General features: G+C 38.9%; 2 long non-coding RNA genes across 3 annotated transcripts in view; both read right to left on the bottom strand.

The window, feature by feature from the left end:
- Window positions 1–272: 272 nt before the first annotated feature.
- Window positions 273–6,190, bottom strand: LOC113620017 (uncharacterized). 2 transcript variants are annotated; one of them, XR_003432623.1, is made up of 3 exons: window positions 5,990–6,190; window positions 2,394–5,428; window positions 273–590 (listed from the first exon to the last, which is right to left on the bottom strand). It is a non-coding gene; the product is annotated as an uncharacterized LOC113620017 (long non-coding RNA). The 2 variants fall into 2 exon arrangements; XR_003432622.1 differs by having other exon boundaries at window positions 273–3,480; window positions 5,309–5,428.
- A 283-nt stretch (window positions 6,191–6,473) lies between these two features.
- The window catches only part of LOC113620016 (uncharacterized), a 72,775-nt gene continuing 55,845 nt past the window's right edge, over window positions 6,474–23,403 (bottom strand). The window contains exon 4 of the long non-coding RNA XR_003432620.1: window positions 6,474–8,273. This is a non-coding gene — a long non-coding RNA (uncharacterized LOC113620016). The remainder of the gene's footprint in view (window positions 8,274–23,403) is intronic.

Genomic DNA, 23,403 nt, shown 5'->3' with positions numbered 1-23,403 from the left:
TTCTTTTTAAATGTACTGTTATATTTTTTTGGCTGTGTTGGGTCTTCTTTGCTACACACAGGCTTTCTCTAGATTCGACGAGCAGGGGCTACTCTTCATTGTGGTAAGTGTGCTTCTCATTGCAGTGGCTTCTCTTGTTGTGCAGCACGGGCTCTAGGCATGCAGGCTTCAGTAGTTGTAGCACGGGGGCTCAGGAGTTGGTGCTTGCGGGCTCTAGAGAGCAGGCTCAGTAGTTGTGGTGCACAGGCTTTGTTGCCCAGCGGCATGTGGGATCTTCCCGGACCAGGTATGAACCCGTGTCCCCTGCACCGGCAGGTGGCTTCTTAACCATTGCACCACCAGGGAAGTCCCTTGGTGTTTTATGAATTGCCTGCAATTGTAATTCTCACAGAGAGGCAGGTGACAGTTTCCTGTAGTAAGAATTTCAGGGCGCTGACTTGCCCACAGTTGTATCTCACCGGGATGAGTAGCACAGGGCTCTGGCCATGTGTTCCTCATGTCCTCTACTTAGCTAGTCAGACCCAAGCTGACCAATTGCAGCATCCCTCCCTCATCCCCGATCGCAGACTGCCCTCCAAAGTTTCAGGCTTCTGAAAGAAATCCAGATCCTCTTCTCCCTGCTCTTTGTCAACAACCCCCAATTCTGCCCTGGTCTCACATCTAGTCTTCCCCAGCCCTCCCAGCATTACAACCATATGGCTTCGCCCAACCCAATGCGCTTAGAAAAAGTGAAAGATTAAAGACCAGATTGTGCGAAGCTTGATGAATGAATAATTTGAAGTGTTTGTTTCCACGATTCGTTTTTTTTTTTTTTTCCAATGAAAAGCCAGAAACTTCCAAGACTCAGTGTCAGAAAATAAGGGAGGGGGCAAGAAAAACAGTCTGTACCTCCTGAAACATCTATGAAATTTACTCGTACAAATTCCCGGCAGTCTGTCCACACATACAACTACTTAGATTTATAGTTCTACCTCTCAAAATTGGACAATTTGCTGCAAGGACAAGAGTCAGCTAGACAGAACATTTGAAGATGAAAGAAAAGATCCTAGTGTTATGCCAATGATTAAATTGTGTCAATGCAGTATTTTTTGGTTGCAAAAGTAAAATCAGCTCAAATGTATATATAAACAAAATAATACATTTCAATCACAGTAACCATCTTTTCCTGTGGCCATCATTTATCCATGAGGAACCACCCCCAAACTTGGTATATTCTATAGGAGCCAGTATCTTCTCCTTCACATGGGATACCTGGTGGTAACTTATGACAAGGTGGCTTTGTAGCAAATGCACCTGAACTTGTTGAAATACTTGTTTCCCTTGACAGCCAGTCCACCGCACTCTCCAAGTTTTCCTCTCACCTTCCCGGCCAGTTCTCAGTCTCATTTCTGGTCCTTCTTATCACCCTGACTTCTAGCCATTGGACTGACTGCCATGAACTCAGTCCTTTAACTTCTTCTCTAGATTCTCTCCAGCAATGATCTCAGCCAGTCTTTATGAAACCATTCTATGAGGCAGGGATCTGCATCTGTTTTGTTTATTGCTGTATTGCCAGAGCCTGGAACAACGTTGGCATATGGTAGAGGCTCCATAAATGTTTGTTGAATAAGTGAATATCTAAATAACGATGGTCAAAGTATTCTTCTGGGGAGATGATACATTTATTCCAATGATATCGCCATTGCTCCGAATATTTTTAGGGCAATAGTGGAAGTAGGAAAACCAGTTAGAAGGAGGCTATTTGCAATAATCCTAGAGAAGGATGATGATGGCTTTAACCCAAACAGGTGGTAGCAGAGGCGATATTGAGACGTGATTGGCTTCTGGCTACAATTTGAATATAGATCTAATGGGTTGAGGTTAATTTTCACAGTGCGTATGGAACGAGTCTCAATATTTATGAGACCACCCCATTAAAAAAAGTAAAAAATTGTAGTTGCTTAGCTTAATAGTACATATTATTTACTAGTCCCAGAATCATACGACATTTGACTATCGCAGAAATCAAATTTCCCCTTGAAAAGTGAAACACAGAACCACTGGAGACATTTATGGGCTTTGAATGCGATTCCCTGTATGATGAAAGAATAATTCTGATTTTTATGAGCACGCTTTTGTATTCGTGTGATTTAATTCTCATAGCAATCTTTTGAGGTTCTTGTTATTAACCCTATTTTTCAGACGAAAGAAAGGAGGCTCAGAGAGGTGAGCTAATTTTCTCAAGAGCTCCCAACTGCAGAGAGGGAGGATTTAAATGCAGGCCGCTTCAAACATGTGCTAGACGAATAAGAGCACCATGTTGGGAACAAACGTACATGCTGCCTAGAAAGAATATTCATTTGGGGCATTTCAGTATGACTTACTTAATTTCTCTCTTTCGACTTCATACTCACATCTCATAAGGACAACTCTGGAGGGTGGAAGCCCTGCAGCAAATACGAGACATCATAGCTAGGACACTAGGACCAGTTGTGTTTTCCTGTTAGACTGGGAACGAGCGTCCTTTCAATGGCCACAGCCCTGGGTCGGGTGGTTCTTCCAGACGGTGTTTCCAGCGTCCCTGGGAGAAAACGCTGCCATCACCATGGGGATTCGATGCTTTCCAGGGCTATGTAGCCAGCATCGTCTCGAGACAAGGAACTATTGTTCGGATAGAAAGAGAGCATATTTCTCACTAGGGATTTGGGCTTGAATAAGGATTCAAATTTCAACAATGCCTCCTTTTGTAAAAATGGCTGACTTTTTTTTTTTTTGGAGTATGTGATTTTTTTTCAGATTCAGATCATGGCTACTAACAACTGTTTCTCCTACAATGTTTCTTAAAAACATAATGTATGTGTTCCTGGGTATTAGGCTCTCACAGAATAAATACCCCATTGCACATTAACATGAAGGCTTCACGCTGTTCTGAGCAGACTCTGGCTTTGCCATGGCAGGAAAGTCGTTTTGGGGGTGGGGTGGAGCCGGAAGCGATGGGTTCCTGGAGGGGAATTGGCACTTATGGAGAATGGCATCTAATGTGCCAGACACTTTAGATAAGTTATTCTAATTAATCCTCACAATCACCTGAACAGATATTATGCAAGTTTTACAAGCAAGGAACGTAACTAGGTGACTGGAGCAAAAATCACAGCTGGTGAGAATGGAATCTGGGATCGGTTCCCAGATTTCACTTCAAACCTGTTCTCTTTCTGCTTCCTGTTACATGCTCCCTTGCTGACCTTTTCAAATTTCATTTTCTCGGACGAGCCACCTGGCAAGGAAGAGTGCACGAAATGGTGCTTGTGAACGCCTCTGCCACAGGGCTTGTCACATAATAAGTACTCAATAAAAATCACATTTTCTCCCATCTTCTTCCTGTATCATCTCATCTTACCTTTTGTTTCTCTTTCTCTTTTTCTTCTCTCTCCTTTCTTTCACCTCCTGCTTTCTTTTTGCTCTCATATGCTTTTCTCTGTAGAAACCCCAAATCTAAAGATCCTGTTCCCAGTGACAACATAAGCTTTAAAAAAATCTCCCAGGAATAAATCAACAAGAACAGTGTGAGATCCACATGAGGAAAACTATGAAATTTTAGTGAAGATACAAAAGAAGACCTGAATAGATGGAAAGATACATATATTTCAGGAGGAAAGATTCAATATTTTAAGGATGTCAACTTTGCTAATTAATCCATAAATTCAATGCAATTCAATACAAATCCTAACGGGAGATTTATTGAAATTGATAAGTTGATTTTAGAGTTCATGTGGAAGAGAAAATGCACGAGAACAACCAAAAAATGTAAAGAAAAAGAAACAAAGAACAATGGGGAAGGACCTGAATTTTTAGTTATCAAAATATGCCAAGTGTATGTTAATTAAAGAATGTTGTATTGGTTCAGAATAAAAACAAGGACAAATTGAATCAAAAAGAACAATTCAGGGACAAAGGGACATTTAGAATATAAAAAGGGAGCATTTCAAATCAGAGCAAAAAGGACATATTGTTCAAAAATGATATTGAGAGGGTTGGAAATCCTGAAAAAAATAATTTAGATTCCAGTATCACATCATACACACAAAATCCAAGTGGATTAAACTCTATAAACACTAAACTAAAAAAAATAACAAATCAGAAAGGAACTTGAGTAAAACACAGCATATCAGTTTTTAGAATTTTAGGGGGTGATGAAGGCCTTCCTAGGGAAGATGCAAATTCCAGGAGCCATTAATAAAAATACCTTATTTCAAAAAATTTAAAGTTCTGTGTGAAATAAGACTCTAAAACTAAAGGTCCTAGTGAAAGTCTTTGTAAAATATGTAAAGCAAAGTATAATATACAAAATATATTAAGAGCTCCTAAAATTATTAAAAGACATAAAATGTAAAACCGGGAAAAAGAAATGAAGAGATAACCATAAAAATTAAAACATTGATAAAATATAAAAAGATGCTTAATCTCAAAATAAAGGAAATGCAAAATAAACGACAAGGTGTACTTTATAAATAATCAGGTTGTTCAAAATTCAATAGATTGATACCAGTATTATCAAGTGGAAATGGACAACTTCACACACAGTTTTTAAGAGTGTAAATTGGTACAATCTCTTTTGATGACAACTTAGAAATAGCTATCAAACTTTAAAATAAGCATTTTCTTGGATTTCTTAATTCCATTTCTAAGACTCGTTCCTCTGAAACATTCACAGATATTCATAAAATAAACATGGCTAGTCATTGAAGGTTTATTTATAATAAAGAAAAATTGGAAAAAGAGAAATTTTCCTCTGTTAGAGAAGGGTTAGATGAAATATGGTACACTTATATTGTGGAATACTACATGATGACTGAAAAAAATGAGGTAGATTTATATTTACTTCATAAAAGAGCTTTGAGACATATGGTCAAGTAAGAAAAAAAAAAGTAAGGTACCACATACTGTGGGTAAAGAGGATTTGGTTTTTCATATTATTTGAATTATTTACAGTTAGCACATTTTGCTTATGTAAATAAGAATAAAAGGAATCTTACTTCATCTTATAATATTTAATTTGAGCCAAGTAACCATAGCAGTACTAGTACTGTTCTCATGTATTCAGTAAATTTCCTGGGCTACACCCTCCCAGGTCAGGGATGAGTTGGTGACACTACGGGCTGGAGACCCAAGAGAACAAAGCTGAGGCGATGCTGAACTAGCACAATAGAAGAACGCTTCTCCTCAACTCCCAGCTCAGTATTGTAGCTATAAGCGAGAATCACTTACTGAATTCCCTCTTTTGCTTTGGACTTCAGTGAAGTCCTTCTGGCCGTGGAACCGTGGTACTTACCACCCAACAGTGTGGTATCCATCTTCTGTTTCTTGGTAAACTCCCTTCTGTCACAGGGGAAAAGTAGCACCAGGTCTCTCTCCCCTTCCTCCCTTCTCCAAAACCTTCACTCTTGTTTAGCTGAAACATTTAGGAAGAAAAAGAGAAACTTTTAAAAAGTTTTAGTAATATAAACATACATGTATGAAGAGTATATATTAAACTTCACATCAAACATCATTTTTCCTGGAAAAAGTCCTTTAGAATATTAAAAAGAAAACTATCATCATTTATAACAAAGTCATTATTCTCCTACAATATTTCTTTGTGTATATATTTCTTCTAATTATTTTGTATTCTTTTTGTACCATTTTCAAAATATTTCTCTTCCAATTAGATTTTTCACCTTCTAATTATTTTTAGGTACAAAAAATACTGTTCTTGGATTTTTTCTGATGAGTATATTGGTTAGCCTAAGTCGCACATGATAGCAAGCTAGAACTAAAACTGTAACTGATCATAAAAATATGAAAACAGGACGAATAATTCTGCACATACTCAAGAGTAACCAAAGTACTTGAGCATTTCGAGCAGAATTGAACTCTGGCCTGAAAATCAAGAGACTTCAGCTCTGTCATTCAGTACAAACTTGGACAAGTGTGTGTCCTCTTAGATATTTTATAGATAGATGAGTTTCTTTACCTGTAAATTAAGTGGGTTGAGGAACAAAATTTTAAAACTCCCGTCCACTGATAAGATTCAAAGATTTCCACCGATGGTTGGGTGTGTAGAACGACTGGCGGACAGAACTTAGAAATAGAAATGACAATGGACCTAGAGATTATCATACTAAGTGAAGTAAGTCAAACAGAGAAAGACAAATAGCATATGATATCACTTATATGTGGAATCTAAAATATAATACAAATGAACTTATCTACGAAACAGAAACAGACTCACAGACCTAGAAAACAAACTTACGGTTACCAAAGGGAAAAAGGGATGGGGGAGATAAATTAGGAGTTTGGGATTAGCAGATACAAACTACTATATATACTGATAAAATAGGTAAACAACAAGGACCTACTGTATAGCACAGGGAATTATACTCAATATCCTGTAATAAACTCGAATGGAAAAGAATCTGAAAAAGAATATACATATATGTATAACTGACTCACTTTGCTGTATACCAGAAACTAACACAACATCGTAAATCAACTGTACTTCAATCTCAAAAAAAAAAAAATAGAAACAACAACGGCAATAACGTTAATAGCTACCATTTCATGTGCGCTTATCACGTGCCGAGAACTAGGGTACGTGCTTTATATATATCATCTTGTTTGATTCTTATGCCATTTGAGGTTGAGATTATTTCCTCCATTCTTTAGATGAAGAAATGGAGACTCAGAGAGAGTAAATAACTTTCCCTAGGGTATACAACTAAAAGTGGGAAGTCCTGAAGTCAGGTCTAATTCCAAAGTTTGTGTTCTTAAGCTAAGGGCTAACCACAACCTGCGGTACAGGTCATTTTAAGGCTCCCTCTGCATCATACTGTTAGTGCTGCAGGGGTGGGGGTGGGGGTGGCGAGGCAGGCGGGGAGAGGGAGAAGGGGAGGCTGGCAAGGTAAGACTGTTGCAGGAGAGGGAAATGTCACGTCATGGGACCTGCAGGAGTCTTAGGACCGATTGCCAAGTGAGGGTTTTTGGCAGGAAAGAATTCAAGAGCCAGCCAGAGTAAAGGGAAAACAAATTTATTTAGACATGCACATTCTATAGGCAGAATGTGGACGTCTCAGGAAGTGAGAGTGGTCCCAGGAATGGGGCCATAGGTTTTTATGGGCTAATTTCATAGGCTACTGAGTGGGAGGAATATTCTTGCTATTTTGGGGATTTCCCAGGAATTGGGCCACTGGGAACTTTCTGGCCTTTTTGGTCTTCCTGGGAACTGTCAGGTGTAAGGGGGAGTGATTTTTAGTGTTACAAGGAAGGTATAATGAGCTAAAGGTCAATGCCTGGGCTATTCTCACAGCCACATTGTTTGCAGCTGGTTCCAGCTGGTCTTCATGGCATCCCAACCGCTGCGCCCCTTCTTCATTATGTAGCATTTGTGTCCTGCCTCTTTCCTTCCCATCTCAAGACCTTCAAGAGTCCCTTGTTTCAGAGAGTGAATATAACTCAAAGCTTCTTCCATTGCCTAGAATGTTCAGTTGCGGATGGGGCAATGAATTTCCAGATGAGCCTGGAAATTTATAGCTGTGACGCCATCCTGAAATTTTCCACTAAGATGAGAAATGATTTGCATGGCTGAAGACAGATGAATCTCCCAGTTGAGTCTTAGAAAGGAACTTCCAGGTCAGGTCCCTTGGCTGGCCTGGATGCCTGTAATTCACTTATTGTGTGATTAAGTGACAGGGTTATTTTTCCAGAGCTAATGATTCAAAAGCTTTCTGTGATATTAAACTCAGACATGTGAAAAAACAACAAGCAATTAGAAGCAATCAAAGCATTCTGAAATTAAGATTCAATTTCTGCATTTGCTAAACTCTTCATCAAAGAAATCAGTAATTTTTTTAAAAGCTATGAATATGATACACAGAGAATTAGAACAGCAATCAGTTTTAAAATGTACCCATGCTTCCCAGAATGCTTAGAATATTTAGGACCTAGCATTTTTCACTTGTCTTATTATGTTGCATTTTTTTAGACATGTGCCTTTGAACACTTTCTTGAGAAAGATTTCTCTTTCAGTTTTGACAGATGAATGGGCATGTAACTCCGTGAATGCCAGAAAAACCCTTATAAGCATCAAAGAATAAAAGCCATACTGAGCCATTTATACAAGTACTTCCAGCAAATTGCAGTGGGCAGGCTTCTCTTCTTTGGGTTTTGGTGTATAAGATGTTTGAAGATCCCTGCAGTCATATTCAACCAGGTGGATCTTGAGGTTTGTGAGTGTACCACCATCCTCAGCCTCTAAGAACCTACCAAGGGACAGAAAACAGGATTAGAAACAAATATCCTTCCATCCAAGCAACTCCTTGCCTTCTTTAATTGGCATTTTCATTTTGCTCAAGGCTGAATTCAATACCTTTTGAATATGAAGTAGAGCATTTTACCTTTCAGTCGTGCATCTCTTTTCCCACAATCCATTAGTCATTCATGTCTTTCTCTTCTCTTAGGTGGCTCAAACACACCTTTTTCAGTTTCTCTAATTTATCAAAGTTTTTCCTGAGTGGAGCCTCTGCACCTGTTGTCACCTCTGTCTGAAACCTCCCTCACCCCCTCTCCCTTTTCCAGCTGCCTCATTCTTTAGGTTTCAGCTCGAATGTCACTCCTTCGGAGAGGTCTTCCTTACTACCCTCTTAAGTGTGCCCCCCTACCCGTCTCCACTTGGTTCTGTTACTTAAAAATAAATCGTATAATATTATTACTTTCTTTTAGAGCAATCACAATTATAATTGTATATGTAAAAAAAATTATGGGGCTTCGCTGGTGGCGCAGTGGTTGAGAGTCCGCCTGCTGATGCAGGGGACACGGGTTCGTGTCCCGGTCCGGGAGGATCCCACATGCCGCGGAGCGGCTGGGCCCGTGAGCCATGGCCGCTGAGCCTGCGCGTCCGGAGCCTGTGCTCCGCAACGGGAGAGGCCACAACAGTGAGAGGCCCGCGTACCGAAAAAAAAAAAAAAATTATGTTCTTTTATTATTTCTGACTTTCCAACAGGACTGTAAACTCCATGAGAGAGTATATCTTAAGGTGCATACATACAATATTGTTTTCAAGTCAAAAAGCAATACATATACAAACACATAAAAAGAAAACTACAGGCCAACATTCCTTATGAATATAGATGAAAGAATCCTTAACAAAATATTAGTAAATTGGTCTCAGCACCATATAAAAACAATTATATATCATGACCAAGTGGAGTTTATCCTAGAAATATAAGGTTAGTTAAATGTCTGAAAATCAATTAATGTAATGCACTATATTAATAGAGAGCGATGGACAGAAACCGTATTATCATCTCTATTATCATCTCAATAAATACATAAAAAGTATCTGGCCAAATTCAATAATTATTTATGATAAAAACTCTCAACAAACTTTCTCAACCTGATAAAGGACATCTCTGAAAAACTAACAACACTATACTTAGTGGTGAAAGACTGAATTCTTTACCCCTAATATCAGGAATAAGAAAGGGATACCCATTTTCATCACTTTTATTCAAGACTGTAGTGGAGATTCTAGCCAGTGCAGTAAGGAATAAAGATACTAGAGGTATATAGATTAGAAAAAAATAAATAAAACTGTCTTATTTGTGATGATATGATCTTGTATATAGAAGATCCTAAGGCATGTACCAAAGAAGAACCCTATTAGAACTAATAATCTAGGTTACCAAGGTCCAGAGTATGCAAGATCCATGTACAAAAATCAATTTTATTTCTAGAAGCTAACAATGAACAATCCAAAACTGAAATTAAGGAAACAATTTCATTTGTGATACTACCAAAAAGATTACTTAGGAATATATTTAACAAAAAAGTGCAGGACTTGTATCATGAAAACTATAAATAATTGTTGAGAAAAATTAACAAAGACAAATAAAGACATTTCATATTCATGGACTGGAAAGACTTAATATTGTTAAGTTGGTAATTCCCTCCAAGTTAATCTATCAATTCAATGCAATCCTTTCAAAATCCCAGTAGGCTTTTTTTGTGTGTGTGGAAATTGACAAGAAGATCCTAAAAGTCATAGAGAAATGCAAAGGGCAGCAGCTGAAACCACTTTGAAAAAGAACAAATTCAGAGGACATACATATTTGAGTTAAGACTTGCTATAAAGCTTTGGTATTCAAGACAGCGCGGTATTAGCATAAGGATAAGCATAATCAGTGAAACAGAATAGAGTCTGGAAATAAACTTTATACATATGGTACATATATATATATATATTTTTTTTTAATTTAATTTTTTTGCCACACCTCACTGCTTGTTGGATCTTAGTTCTCCGACCACGGATTGAACCCAGTCCCGGGGCAGTGAAAGCACAGAGTCCTAACCACTGGACTGCTAGGGAATTCCTTTTTTAAATTAATTAATTAATTAATTTTTGCCTGCACCGCGCGGCTTGCGGGATCTTAGTTCCCCAACAAGGGATCGAACCCGTGCTCGCGGCAGTGAAAGCATCGAGTCCTAACCACTGCACTGCCAGGGAATTTATATGGCCAATATATTTTTGATAAAACTTCCAAGGTAATCCAATAGGATAAGGATCATCTTTTTAACAAATGGCACTGAGAAAACTGCATTATCTAAATGCAAAAAAAAATAAACCTAGCCCTTTTCCTCATACCATACAAAAAATTTACTCAAGACAAATTATAGACCTAAATATAAAAACTAAAACTATAAATCTAGAAGTAAACAAATATGATAATCTTTGGGTGCTCTTGGGTTAGGCAAAATTTTCTTAGATATGACACCAAAAGCATTCTCCATAAAAGAAAAAATTGACAAACTGGAGTTTATCAAAACTGAAAAATTTGTTTTTCAAAGGATATTTTAAAAAATGAACTGACAGGGCTTCCCTGGTGGTGCAGTGGTTGAGAGTCCACCTGCCGATGCAGGGGACGCGGGTTCGTGCCCCGGTCCGGGAAGATTCCACATGCCGCGGAGCAGCTGGGCCCGTGAGCCATGGCTGCTGAGCCTGCGCGTCCGGAGCCTGTGCTCCACAACGGGAGAGGCCACAACAGTGAGAGGTCTGCGTACCGGAAAAAAAAAAAAAAAAAAGAATATAGTCTTCTTGGTCACAATAGAATCAAATGATCTACCCTATACAAATGAATCCTTCCCCATTACTGACCATTCAGTAACAGGAGTGGTTAATTATTAATTTCTTTTGGCATCTTTGTTTCTCCTCTGAACTAATTTTACATTTTTTTCAAATGAAAATAAAATTTCATGCAGTGACCATAAGTAAACAGTGAATCAATACACACAAAAGTTTGAATTTGACATGCCTCAGTATGACATGAGATACTTCATGAATTATTTAGAGTGTTCTTGGTATCTCGAAAATTTTACTTACCTAGCCACGGTGCATATTCTTATGAGATATCACTAGTTTAACTTTACAGGGAAAATTCAGAGGAAATCAGTATGAAAAATAGATTTCATCAGACAAATGTTTTAATAATTTGGTTTTAGTAATACAACTTGATAATAATTCAGAAAATGTGCTGTCTGATTTAAATTTTGGCAGAACTAGCATCTTCCCATTTTCTCTTTTGATTAGGCTGTTTGATACAGTAGAGCGAACATTCTATTTAAAAGGTTCTTTTATGCCATAAAACTTTATATAATATTGAATTAGTCAAAAGGTAAATGGTTCCACCATCCTACTTGACTAATGTAATGTTAACATTTGATCATCCAGTCACTATCTGTAAAGATCCTATCCAATGAGAGGGAAATTGCTGCTTCACCAGATAAGTGTTTTCATTGTTAGATAATACTTTCATTTGCAGGTATACAAATGCTCAATTTATGATTTTTAAATTAAGAAAATCAGGTGTTAATATTGTTTTTCTATTTATGAACACTCTCTGATTTAAAAACAAAATCCAATCCATCGGCAGGTGGACTCTCAACCACTGCGCCACCAGGGAAGCCCAAGAAGACTATATTCTTAAGCAGGATGGTTCAGTGGTTTACTTAGGTTTGTTTCAATTCCCATTTAATTCCTATTTATGATAGTATGATATTTAAACCAGAGAAAAATTCATTATGTGAAGTCATGAACACTAAAAGGAGAAAAAATGCTCACCTGAAGCATAAAATAAGACATAGTAGGACAAATTGAAGAAGTCCAAAGAAAGTAACATATCCGTCTTGCATCTATATGTTTCAACAGGGCCAGTGATCATAAGGAAAAGATCATAAAGGTTACTGAGTCTGATGTAGATGCCACCATATTATGTGATGTCTCTCAAACATTGCTTGAGGCATTAGACGCACCGGACAGGAAGCCACAATCAAGGAAGTTCCTGAGCCTTCTCATTTCTTAGAATATTTGCTAGTAAGTCTTCAAAGACTTAGAAATCATCAAAGAGAAAGCAACAGAAGAGCTGAAGACCAGAGTTCAAAGAACTGCAATTCAAGGGAAGTTGCAGAAGTTTCAAGACAGTGAATAAAGAATCATGAAGACAGACTACTTTCATGATCTTATCCAATGGGAAGAGATGTCATCTGTTCATATCAACACTGGAGACCTTCAGAAGTTTGTTGTCAAAGAAGGCAGCCATAAAGGCTTGTTTGGAAGTGAATGGCCTCTAGCACTTCAATTACACAGGAGAAAAAGAAAACCTCTTTCAATATTTACTTAAACTACAAACATTGAAATATTCCCTGCACATTTTTTTTTTTTTTGCCAAATCAGTATAGTCCTCGGTATGATGTTTTTTTAGTTGATTCTATTTTTCAAACTTTAGTACATTTATTTAAAACAGAAAAAATATCTAACTACCACAAATGGAAGTCCAGGAAAGTCACTTTTAAAAGAAGGCAACCATTAAAATAAATATAAATTAAATAAAAATCATTTTTTTCAGTCTTTAGCTAAGTATTATTGCTTACTGAAGGTTCTGGGGAAGAGTTGAAGATATAAAACCCCAAGACTGAGCCTTTCACCTTGACTATTGAGAAGAGTTGAAAGAAAATCAAAAGGGGCAACATCTATACCTCAGGCAGAATCATCTCTTACACTACTGGTTGTGTTATCTAGTACATGTATAGGTTGCTTTCAGTATTTTGAATAAGTTCTATTCAATAATTTTTTAAATTCTTTACTGCTTTTTAAACTTTTATTCCTTGGAGGTAGTCTTCCCTTGTTCTTGGGTTAAAATTTGAGCAGCTCCCATGATTTTGCTGGTCATTCTCTGACAGTTAAAATCCAAAGATCATATCAAGTGACAAACACATTCTCACTTAAAATTGTCTTCTCTCTGCTATTAGAGCTAGCTGTAGCCAAGGTGTGAGAGTCTTATTACATGGTTTCCTTTATTTCAAGCCAAAATCTACTTTCTGGTGTCTCCCATGCCTAGATCCTACCTCTGTTCTCTGGAGACATTCTGAATAAGTCCCATCCTTTTCCTCTGAGTCAGTTCCTCATATAATTGAACACAGAAAATTTGGCTTCTTTCATTCTTCATTTTTTTAAGCCCAAATTGCCTCTTATCTCCATGGTTTCTCAACATAAAATTTCCTCTTTAAAATTTTCAAACCTACAGAAAAATTGAAAGACTAATACAATAGGCACCTATATCCTTCACTTCAATTTTATATATATGTGTAATTCTTATTTTTTCTGGGCCATTTGAAAGAAAGTTGGAAACATCATCCTATTTCACATTTAAGTGTTTTAGCATGACAGCGTGTATCTTCTAAGAGTAACGACATTATCTTCAAAACCATAATATCATTATCTCACTTAAGAAAATTAAAGCAATTTAATAAATTTAGTAATGTCATATATAGACCATATAAAATTTCCCTATTATTCAAATAATGCCTTTTCAGCTGTTTTCTTTTTCTTTCAATCTAGGATCAAATAAAGGATCTCACATTGCATTTGGTTTTCATGACTCTTTAGTTTCCTTTAATCTATAATAGTCCCTCCAACTTTCTGTGAATTTCATGACACTGCTCAAGTTAAAATTGTAATCCAGCTATCCTGGATCAACCTCACCCTGACAAGCCAGAGCCCACAGCCTCCTCCAGATATAGACAGGCAAAAAGAATTTAGAGGGACAGGTACATGTAAAAGTATGAGATTAGAACACTCCCTAACACCAAACACAAAAATAAGCTCAAAATGGATTAAAGACCTAAATGTAAGGCCAGAAACTATCAAACTCTTAGAGGAAAACATAGGCAGAACACTCTATGACATAAATCACAGCAAGATCTTTTTTGACCCACCTCCTAGAGAAATGGAAATAAAAACAAAAATAAACAAATGGGACCTAATGAAACTTCAAAGCTTTTGCACAGCAAAGGAAACCATAAATAAGACCAAAAGACAACCCTCAGAATGGAAGAAAATACGTGCAAATGAAGCAACTGACAAAGGATTAATCTCCAAAATTTACAAGCAGCTCATGCAGCTCAATAACAAAAAAACAAACAACCCAATCCAAAAATGGGCAGAAGACCTAAATAGACATTTCTCCAAAGAAGATATACAGACTGCCAACAAACACATGAAAGAATGCTCAACATCATTAATCATTAGAGAAATGCAAATCAAAACTACAATGAGATATCATCTCATACCAGTCAGAATGGCCATCATTAAAAAAATCTAGAAACAATAAATGCTGGAGAGGGTGTGGAGAAAAGGGAACACTCTTGCACTGCTGGTGGGAATGTGAATTGGTACAACTACTATGGAGAACAGTATGGAGGTTCCTTAAAAAACTACAAATAGAACTACCATATGACCCAGCAATCCCACTACTGGGCATATACCCTGAGTAAACCATAATTCAAAAAGAGTCATGTACCAAAATGTTAATTGCAGCTCTATTTACAACAGCCAGGAGATGGAAACAACCTAAGTGTCCATCATCGGATGAATGGATAAAGAAGATGTGGCACATATATACAATGGAATATTACTCAGCCATAAAAAGAAACAAAATTGAGTTATTTGTAGTGAGGTGGATGGACCTAGAGTCTGTCATACAGAATGAAGTAAGTCAGAAAGAGAAAGACAAATACCGTATGCTAACACATATATATGGAATCTAAGAAAAAAAAAAATGTCATGAAGAACCTAGGGGTAAGACAGGAATAAAAACACAGACCTACTAGAGAATGGACCTGAGGATATGGGGAGGGGGAAGGGTAAGGTGTGACAAAGTGAGAGAGTGGCATGGCCATATATACACTACCAAATGTAAAATAGATAGCTAGTGGGAAGCAGCCGCATAGCTCAGGGAAATCAGCTCGGTGCTTTGTGACCACCTAGACGGGTGGGATAGGGAGGGTGGGAGGGAGGGAGATGCAAGAGGGAAGAGATATGGGAACATATGTATATGTATAACTGATTCACTTTGTTATAAGGCAGAAACTAACACACCATTGTAAAGCAATTATACTACAATAAAGATATAGAAAAAAATTTAGAGAAAGATTAATACCACCTTTCCTTTGAAAGCTTTTTTAGCAACTGCAATAGACAGTTGGTTCCCGTGGTCAAACAGACCCCACCTCAGGCCCATTTCCTATGAACACCTGTCAGGCTGGATCTTCCCAGTCTTGGAGTCATGTAATTCTTTTTTGAGCTTGCTTACAAAACCTACCTGGTGGAGTCCTTCTTGTTGGTTTGGCTCATTTATGAAAAATAGCTGAGTCAGTTTGAAGGTCTGGTGTCCCTTCATGCATGCCAGCTGCCCCTGCAGTTTGTGATGTGCTCACATGTGGCGAACACAGCTTAGCAGCAGGAGAGGAGAGCTGGGCACAGGATTGCTCACTTGGCGGGACCAGCACAGGGCAGACTGAGTGAATGTAGAAATGACGCAGAGTCTTGGGCTTGCAAGTGAAGAACGGTGATCTAAGTCCCAACAGTCTCTGTTTCACTCCAGACAAAGGGCCAGCAAGGTGGGAGGGAGAAGATTCCAAGTGGTACTGCTATCTTCACAAGTGAGCAGTGACCCGAGAAGCAAATCTGATGTGGAACACTCAGAATCCAGGAGGCAGGCGGACAGCAGAAGGAAAATGTGTGCCTGGGGAAATAGGGCCCTTGCCCCCAAGCAAAATTTCAGGGGCAGATTGCCTGTCCCCAGAAAGGGACTTGCATATAAAGCAAAGTAAGGCTGCAATAGAGAATTTATTTAAATAGGGGCCTAGAACTGGATTTTATAATGGAGACAGAAATAGTATGTGGGTCTGTGGTAGATCTATATTCCAAAGACTAATACAAAACCAACGGTGGTTTCAGGGGGGTATGTGTGCATTTGTCACCCTTTGATCTTTTTCCTCAATTAAGTCAGTTTCATCCTCACTTCACCTTTTGGCTCAGAACCTAACTCAAAAACAATAAGAAAAAAAATAAATAAAATCTCAAAATCCCCTCAAACCCTTTTCATTAAAGTAACCTCTATTTTAACAGATGTCATTGGTCCTTTGTATTTTCAGTTGGAGTAGAAATTAATAATATACTTGCTATTCCAGGGGATTTCTTCTGTTCTGCTCTCTCCAGCTAATTCTTTTTTTTTTTTTAATATTTATTTATTTATTTGGCTGCACTGGGTCTTTGTTGCGGCACACAGGATCTTTAGTTGTGTCATGTGGGATCTTTAGTTGCGGCATGCAGGATCTAGTTCCCTGACCAGGGATCGAACCTGGGCCCCCTGCATTGGGAGTGTGGGGCCTTAGCCACTGGACCACCAGGGAAGTCCTATCTCCAGCCAATTCTTATGTATATCTTGGATCCTGAGCTTCCAGGGTTTGCCCTGGTTTTTCCCAAAATACTCTTTCACTGCCAATCCCTGAAGCCTGTAGATTCTTCCTGGTGACCAGAAATGCTCTATTCTCATCACCAAAGCTATTGATCTTGCAGGTTGTAAGTCAGGAGAGGCTAGATGCTGCAGTAACAAGTGCTCCTCCCCCCCATCACAATGGCTGGTAACACAAGGATTTCTCATTATACTTCACATTCATTACAAGTCATTACAGCTTTGTTCATATGGCTTTTACCCTGGGAACAGCCTCTATCTGGAATGTTGCCAGTCTCATGGTTGAGCAACAGGAGAAATGACAAGCCACACACTGGGTCCAAAAGTGACTGTCTAGAAATGACACTTTTGCTTACACTTCATTGGCTGGAAGGAATCTCATGGACTGGCCTGACATCAGTGGCACAGGGAAGTATAATCCTCCCCTAGGATGCAAGTATTCAAGAATAATTTACGTAAGTGTTTCAATTTATATAAGTTTTTTTTGTTTGTTTGTTTGTTTTTTGCGGTATGCGGGCCTCTCACTGTTGTGGCCTCTCCTGTGGCGGAGCACAGGCTCCGGACGCGCAGGCTCAGCGGCCATGGCTCACGGGCCCATTTGGGATCTTCCCTGACCGGGGCACGAACCCGTGTCCCCTGAATCGGCAGGCGGACCCTCAACCACTGTGCCACCAGGGAAGCCCTACATAAGTGTTTTTGCTATCAGGATATATGCTGCTTTCCATCAGGGTTCATGTGCCTATCAGGATATGTCTGCTTCTCTATCAGGATACATGTGCCATTGTTTAGGGACAAGAAGCTTCTGGGTCTTAGGCTAGGACTGAGCTGTGGTTTGTGTACTGGTCCCCTAGTTCCTCCCCAGGCCGGGTTTTCAGCATTGCTCTTTCTCCTCATCCTATCCGAGAACCCTTCCATTGCGTGTTTGGGACCTGCCGTAGGACCAGGCTTTGGTCAGGAGTGACAAGCTAAGAATGAGTGTGGGCTGCCCCCTTTTCCCTTCCTACTAGCAGCTGGGTCATAGCTGAGCTTTCTTTCTGACACATGCAGCTTCTTCCCGAAACACTGTTTTTGTTTTATTTTTATTCTTATTTTTTCATTCTGGCCAACCACTTCATAACACACTGCCAGCAGATTCAATTTGTCTTGTGTTTCTTTCTGGAGTGACATTTTTCCTTAGCACTTAAAAAAAAATCCAGTTCATTCTAGGTTTTGGCCTGCCTGGCACTATTGTCAAAGGTTTCTGTCATTCTTTTCAATGTATTTTTCTGGAACTAAAATTTCCTCAGGCCTCTCAAGGCTATGGGTACAAATGAGATCACGTTTCCGGTAATAACTCAAATGTCCTTGACTCATCTTGCCCACTTGCTCATGTAGAGACTTCCTGACCTCACCAAAGGTCTCTCCAGCTTTTTTCTGGGTGTGCCAGGAGTGAGGGCTGGGGTCAGGAGTCCTCTCACATTCTTCTGTCTAGGCCCCCACCCCATGAATGTCCACTGCCGGTGGACTCAACTTGACACGTGGGTTATTCAGGACTCTTTGGTTGCACATCATGGAAACCAACTTGAGCCAACTTAATCAAGTTAGAGGGTTCACAATAGGTACATGAGGCCATTTCTCAGAATATATGGCATACAGCTGGCCCTCAAGAAAATTCTATTAGACTAGAAAAATGAAATGTTTAAGAATCTCCCCTCTTTTACCTGCTCATTTCTGGGCGTCTGCTTTATTGGCTTGCCTTTGCAGACTGGATCTTTCTGCATGCACACTGGGGAGACTCCCTAGTTCTCCCTGAATCCCAAATCCAGTTTCTGAGAGGATGCCATTCAGGCCTGGATTTTAAGTAAAAGTTAAGAATGAGGATGAAGGTTACTTAGCAAAATAGGAGTTTGAAGGTTCACCTGGCAGAATCGGGTAGGAATGAGAGCGAGAAAGATTTTTCTTGAGTTTTCCAGAGCTTCCATAACAAAGTATCACAGACTGAGTGGCTTAAACAACAAAAATTTATTTTCTCATAGTTCTGGTGGCTAGCAGTGCAAGAACAGGGTGTTGGCAGTGTTGGTTTCTCCTGAGGCCTCCTTGGCTTGCAGATGGCCACCTTCTCACTGTGTCGTTATATGGTCTTTACTCTGTATCTGAGTGTCTCTGGGGTCTCTCTGTATGCCCTAATCTCCTCTTCTTATGAGGACGCTAGTCAGATTGGATTAGGTCCTACCCTAATGGCCTCATTTAAACATAATCATATCTTTAAAGGCCCACCTCCATGGGCTTCCCTGGTGGCGCAGTGGTTGGGAGTCCGCCTGCCGATGCAGGGGACACAGGTTCGTGCCCCGGTCCGGGAGGATCCCACGTGCCATGGAGCGGCTGGGCCCGTGAGCCATGGCCATTGGGCCTGCGCATCCGGAGCCTGTGCTCCACAACGGGAGAGGCCACAGCGGTGAGAGGCCCGCGTACCGCAAAAAAAAAAAAAAAAAAAAAAAAAAGGCCCATCTCCAAATATAATAACATTCTGAGGTACTGAGGGTAAATTTAGGGGGAACATAAGTCAGTCCATAACATCTGTTGCCTATCAAATCACTTGAAAACCTAATGGTGTAAAACAAAATTTTTACTATGTTCATAGATTTGGTAGGTCAGAAATTCAGAAGAGGTATGGTGGGGATGGCTCTTCCCTGCTCCATGATATCTGGGCTCTCAGCTGGGATGACTTAAATGGCTGGATGCTGACAAATAGCTGGGCTAGAGGACTCACTTCTGAGATGGCTTCTTTACTCACATGTTTCATGCTTGGGTTGAAATGGCGGAAACCTGTGCTCAGATGGTACTGTTGACCACAACAAGTCCATGTGGCTTGGGCTTCCCCATAGCATGGCAGCCTCAGGGAAGATGGACTTTTTACATGGCAGCTCAGGGCTCAAAGAGCGTTCCAGTGACCAAGGGACATAGTTTCACTTCTACTATACTTATTGAAGCAGTCACAAGCACAGATAAATGCCAAAGAATTTGTGACCATATTACAGAACTGCCACAACAGTCATATTCAAAATGTCTATTACATTCCTGTCCCATATGCCCTCTGTGAGAAGACCAATTCTCTCCCATGACTGTTGGTTCTTGTTGTTCTCCAAAATTTGGTAAGCTTTTTATCCATTTAATAGAAATCAGCCCCAATGTGTCAATAGCCACACTTGAGTTCTTTTCTAGCCAAGCATCTTAAATTTGCAATATTTCAAAGATTTCTCAGTCTCATACCTCTCGCTCCATTTGTTTATGGGTACTTAAGTCCATCTCTGGTGAGAGAGTCACACTTTTGGTACCTTTTTCCTGTGCCATTAGAGGCATGTTAAAAATTGAGATATAATTGACATAAGACATTATATTAGTTTCATATATACAACATAATGATTCAATATTTCTATATATTGTGAAATGATCACCACAATAATTCTAGTTAACATCTGTCACCATACATAGTTAAATTTTTTTCTTGTGATGAGAACTTTTAAGATCCACTCTCTTAGCAACTTTCAAATATACAATTCTACATTATTAACTACAGTCATCATGTTGTATGTTACTTCCCTGTGACTTATTTATTTTATAACTGGAAGTTAGTACCTTTTGACCACCTTCACCTATTTCATCCACCCGCAACGCCCTACCTCTGGCAATCTACCAATGTATTCTCTATATCTATGAGTTTGGTTGTTAGTTTGTTGTTGTTGTTGTTAGATTCCACATATAAGTGAGATCATATGGTATTTGTTTTTCTCTGTCTGACTTACTTCACTTAGCATAATGCCCTCAAGGTCCATCCATGTTGTCACAAATGGCAGGATTTCATTCTTTTTTGTGGCTGAACAATATTCCATTATATATATACACACACACACACACACACATACACACACACCATGCACGCACACATGCACACACATAGCACATCTTCTTTATCCATTCATCCATTGATGGACCCTTAGCTTGCTTCCATGTCTTGGCTATTGAAAATAATGCTGCAGTGAACATGCGGGTGCAGATATCTTTGTGAGATAGTGTTTTCATTCTCTTTGGATAAATACCTAGAGGTGGAATTGCTGGATCATATGGTAGTTCTATTTTTAATTTTTTGAGGAAGCTTTGTACTGCTTTCCATGGTGCCTGTTACATTCCCACCAACAGTGAATAAGAGTTTCCTTTTCTTCACATCCTCACCAAAACTTATTTCTTTCTTTCTTTTTTTTAAAAATACATTTATTGGAGTATAATTGCTTTACAATGTTGTGTTAGTTTCTGGTGTACAACAAAGTGACTCAGCTATAAGTATACATATATCGCTGTACCCTCTCCCTCTTGAGCCTCCCTGCCATCCTCGCTATACCACCTCTCTAGGTTGTCACAAAGCATCGAGCTAATCTCCCTGTGCTATGCAGCAGCTTCCCACTAGCCATCCATTTTACATTTGGTAGTGTATATATGTCAGTGCTTCTCTCTCTCTTCATCCCAGCTTCCCCTTGCCCCGCTGTGTCCTCAAGTCCGTTCTCTACGTCTGCATCTTTATTCCTGCCCTGCCACTAGGTTCATCAGTACCATTTTTTTAGATTAACGCTATGTGTTGTAGCATATGGTATTTGTTTTTCAATTTTCTGAGTTACTTCACTCTGTATGATAGATTATAGGTCCATCCATCTCATTACAAATAACTCAATTTCATTCCTTTTCTCCAGAAAGTAGGCATAGAGGAAAGTTACCTCAACATAATAAAGGCCATATAGGACAAACCCACAGCCAACATCGTTCTCAATGGTGAAAAACTGAAACCATTTCCTCTAAGATCAGGAACAAGACAAGTTTATCCACTCTTACCACTGTTATTCAACATAGTTTTAGAAGTTTTAGCCACAGCAATCAGAGAAGAAAAAGAAATAAAAGGAATCCAAATCAGAAAAGAAGAAGTAAAGCTGTCACTGTTTGCAGATGACACGATACTACACATAGAGATCCTAAAGATGCTACCAGAAAACTACTAGAGCTAATCAATGAATTTGGTAAAGTAGCAGGATGCGAAATTAATGCACAGAAATCTTGCATTCCTACACACTGATGATGAAAAATCTGAAAGAGAAATCAAGGAAAAACTCCCATTTACCACTGAAACAAAAAGAATAAAATACCTAGGAATAAACCCACCTAAGGAGGCAAAAAACCTGTATGCAGAAAATTATAAGACACTGATGAAAGAAATCAAAGATGATACAAACAGATGGAAAGATATACCATGTTCTTGGATTGGATGAATCAACATTGTGAAAATGACTAAACTACCCAAAGCAATCTACAGATTCAATGCAATCCTTATCAAACTACCAATGGCATTTTTCACAGAACTACAACAAAAAATATCACAATTTGTATGGAAACACAAAAGACCCCGAATGGCCAAAGCAATCTTCAGAAAGAAAAACGGAGCTGGAGTAATTAGGCTCCCTGACTTCAGACTATACTACAAAGCTACAGTAATCAATGCAGTATGGTACTGGCACAAAGACAGAAATTTAGACCAATGGAAGAGGATAGAAAGCCCAGAGATAAACCCACGCACATATGGTCACCTTATCTTTGATAAGGGAGGCAAGAATATACAATGGAGAAAAGACAGCCTCTTCAATAAGTGGAGCTGGGAAAACTGGACAGCTACATGTAAAAGAATGAAATTAGAACACTTCCTAACATCATACACAAAAATAAACTCAAAATGAATTAAAGACCTAAATGTAAGGCCTGACACTATAAAACTGTTAGAGGAAAACATAGGCCGAACACTCTATGACATAAATCACAGCAAGATCCTTCTTGACCCACCTGCTAAGAAAATGGAAATAAAAACAAAAGGAAACAAATGGGACCTAATGAAATTTAAAAGCTTTTGCACAGCAAAGGAAAACATGAACAAGACGAAAAGACAACCTTCAGAATGGGAGAAAATATTTGCAAATGAAGCAACTGACAAAGGATTAATCTCAAAAATTTACAAGCAGCTCATGCAGCTCAATAACAAAAAAACAAACAACCCAATCCAAAAATGGGCAGAAGACCTAAATAGACATTTCTCCAAAGAAGATATCCAGATTGCCAACAAACACGTGAAAGGATGCTCAACATCACTAATCTTTAGAGAAATGCAAATCAAAACTACAATGAGGTATCACCTCACACCAGTCAAAATGGAAGTTCCTTAAAAAACTAAAAATAGAACTACCATATGACCCAGCAATCCCACTACTGGGCATATAACCTGAGAAAACCATAATTCAAATAGAATCACGTACCACAATGTTCATTGCAGCTCTATTTACAATCGCCAGGACATGGAAGCAACCTAAGTGTCCATTGACATATGAATGGATAAAGAAGATGTGGCACATATATACAATGGAATATTACTCAGCCATAAAAAGAAACGAAGTTGAGCTATTTTTAGTGAGGTGGATGGACCTAGAGACTGTCATACAGAGTGAAGTAAGTCAGAAAGAGAAAAACAAATACTGTATGCTAACACATATATATGGAATCCTAAAAAAAAAAAAAA

This window comes from Aethalodelphis obliquidens, unplaced genomic scaffold (assembly GCF_003676395.1).
Source record: "Aethalodelphis obliquidens isolate GAN/ISIS:26980383/991018 unplaced genomic scaffold, ASM367639v1 scaffold7, whole genome shotgun sequence".
NCBI classification, from domain to species: domain Eukaryota; kingdom Metazoa; phylum Chordata; class Mammalia; order Artiodactyla; family Delphinidae; genus Aethalodelphis; species Aethalodelphis obliquidens.
Note: the sequence above shows the minus strand (reverse complement) of the source record. Positions and strands in the feature narration are given on the sequence as shown.